This window comes from Nylanderia fulva, unplaced genomic scaffold (assembly GCF_048542155.1).
Source record: "Nylanderia fulva isolate GAGA-0341 unplaced genomic scaffold, ASM4854215v1 Scaffold187, whole genome shotgun sequence".
NCBI classification, from domain to species: Eukaryota; Metazoa; Arthropoda; class Insecta; order Hymenoptera; family Formicidae; genus Nylanderia; species Nylanderia fulva.
Window position 1 is genome coordinate 44087 of NW_028190130.1, and position 3219 is coordinate 47305.

General features: G+C 39.3%; 1 non-coding gene across 1 annotated transcript; it reads left to right on the forward strand.

Annotated features, from left to right (window-relative positions):
• Positions 1–1152: 1152 nt before the first annotated feature.
• Positions 1153–1223, forward strand: TRNAG-CCC (transfer RNA glycine (anticodon CCC)). The gene has a single exon. It is a non-coding gene; the product is annotated as a tRNA-Gly (tRNA).
• The last annotated feature ends 1996 nt before the right edge of the window (positions 1224–3219 follow it).

Sequence of the window (3219 nt, forward strand, 5' to 3'; positions counted from 1 at the left end):
ACTCTATCAGAGGAACCAGAAACAAAGTGCTTCTCGTCATCTGAGACCGCAAAGTGTATCACCCTGTTCTTATGGCCATAAAAAACCTTCTCTACCTTAAAATTAGATATTTTAGAGATCCTAATGTCATTCTGTGAGTATCCATGTGTACTTATCAGTTTATTATCACCTGTCCAATGAAGATTACATACCTGTGACCCGTAATCTATGGATTTAATGAGGGATGGTTCCTTTTGGCCATGCTCTGTCCTCATCAGATTTGTATCCCACATCTTCACAGTCTTATCCGCCGACCCACCACCTGACACCAAGAGATTTGAGCAGCTTTTAGACCAAGCAAGCGCTTTTACAGCTGCTTTGTGCTGAGAGAACCTCTTCAATGGTTCCTTAAAACTTCTATTATCGTAAATAAATAGCTTATTATCATTCCCACCCGATGCTAGAAATTCACTAGTGGAGTTGATTCTTAGCCCACACACCTCCTGATGGTGATGGGAGAGTATATCTGTGCACTTACCAGATTTGGTATCTATGTATTTTATAGATCTATCTCTCCCCCCACTTATAACCCTATCACTATCCCACTCCAACGTACCAATCCTGGATTTGTGTGGCTGGTACCTCACAAACTTGAAAGAATTCAAATCTAAAACGAACAAATTACCGTTAGAGGTACCAATGGCCACAGACTCTCTAACATCACTTATTTTAAGGGAGGTTAAACACAAATTCTTGAAGGTGTGTAAAAGGTAGGTTCTAGAGTTCAGAAAGTCAAAGCAAAAGAGCTGGTTATCCATAGCATAGATAACGAAATTTCTTGACCAGTCCACTAGGTTGCTATAAAAGTCATCTGCCAGGCCAGGTACATAAATATTCCTAAAAGGTCTGGTTATTATCTCATACAAAGGTGCGCTTCTTTGATAATCACACACTCCAGTGCCATAAAGATAGGGCTTTTCCTCATTTTTCACAGTGAAGTTCTTTTCTATCTTTTTGAAAATAAATCTGTCCATTTGTTGATGTTCCCTCGCAATATTTTGTTTATTTTATTTCGATTAATTAAAAAAGGAAATTTAGAATTTCTAAACCTAAACAAATTTTATTTGGACATCCCCTCTAAAATATTTAAAGTGCAGCTTCTCGCGGTCCCAAGCACTGATAGTATAGTGGTAGTACATGAGCTTCCCAAGCTCACGGTCCGGGTTCGATTCCCGGTCAGTGCATTTTTTAACCATTTTATTTAACATGCCGCCTAAGAACACTCCTCAAAACCATCCTCCTTGTACACCTCTCCCCCACTCTCTCTAAATCTATCCAAAAGGTCTTTTGTGTCCATACTCTCAATGTCTGTGTTTTGCTGTGTCACAATGCTCCCAGCTACATGAACCTTAAAGGCTTGCAGGTTCATCACCCTCTCCTCTATTGTCCCCTTTGCTATGAGTCTGAAGACATTAACAGTGTTTTTTTGTCCAATTCTGTGTGCCCTATCCATAGCCTGGAGATCATTAAATGGATTCCAGTCGTGTTCATACATCACTACGGTATCAGCACTTGTCAAATTCAATCCCAGCCCACCAATTTGAGTGGTAAGAAAGAGGATCTGAATGTCTCCGACACTAAACTCATCGATAATTCTATTTCTATCCTTTAAGGATACAGTCCCGCATATCTTTCCATACCTTACATTTCCAAGGGTCAGGTTAATTCTTAGCAGTTCCTCTATGACTCTCTCCAAACACCTCCTTCTCTGGAAGAATACCAAAACTTTATTTTTCATTTCTACTCCACCGCATAACCCAAAGATATCCTCCAAAGCCTTCACCTTGCAAAAGTTACTCAAAACATTTTCCTCCTCTCTCTCTTCTCTCTCTGCATCCCTCTCTAAGTAACTGCACACCTTCAACAACTCACCAACCCTTCCAAAACTACCCTTAAATGATCCATAGCTTATCTCCTCAAACCCTCTTCCCTCTATAACACTGTAAACCCTCCTCTGAAGAGGCGATAGATCAACCAACACATCTCTCACTATCTTGGGTGGGAGATCCTTTAGAACCTCTGTTTTCATTCTTCTTAGGATAAAAGGAAGCACCTTTTTGTGTAGTTCTTCCAGTTTTCTGTTACTCATCTCTATCTCTACATCACTGGCTTTAATCTCCCTAGCACTGTTTATAACCCTTAGATACTCCTTGTTAAAGGATCCTTCACACCCCAAGTACCCGGGCATCAGAAAATTGAACAGAGAGAACAGGTCACTTACAGAGTTGTGAACAGGTGTTCCCGTTAATATCAATTTATGGTAAGAATTTACCATACAAACCCTTTTGTACAACAACGTTTCTCTGTTCCTTAGAACATGGCCCTCATCTATCACAAAATAAAACCACCTCTCACTAATAAAATTTTTATACTCACTCCTAAACATCTCATAGGAGAGAATTACCACATCCAAGGACCCCTTTATCTTTCTTAAATTTGTTCTGTAAGAACCACCCCTTAGAGATGGAAAGAACCTTTTGATTTCACTCTCCCAGTGGTGGGTTAGAGAAGAGGGGCATAGAATTAGAGAAGGTTGATTCTTCTCCTTCTTTGACAGCTCGCTGCTCAAAAAGCTCAGAACCTGTATGGTCTTCCCCAGTCCCATGTCATCTGCTAATACCCCATTCACCCCCATTAGATACATGAAATATATCCATCTAACACCCTGTACCTGATAATTCCTCAGTTCCACATTCTTAGACCCTACGATTTCGTATTCAATCTTGGAATTATCGTACATCAATTCCACCATCTCCCTACCTTTTTTAATTTCCTCTTTCATTTCTTTACTTACCTTTTCATCTATCTCCTTAAGATTTACCAAAGGTATTATTTTGCTAAACAGTCCCATAGCAATAGATCTGATATTTACACTCCCTTTACTATCACCAATTTGATTTACCAATTTTAGCAATACCCTGATAAAGATAACACTAAAAGAGGGATTGGAACATTCTATCATCTCATTCAAAATATAAATTAAGTTATAAATGACCGTATCACTGAGTGTTTCACCATTCTCGCCATTAACGTGTTTATCCAATCTTTGGTATATCTCGCTTATAAGTCTTTCATTGTAAGATATACTCCTCATGGCAAACACTTGGAAGATCTCTATAACACGCTCCAAATACAACACGTCCTCCTTTAAGATCTCAGAGACACTCTCATGAAAGATCC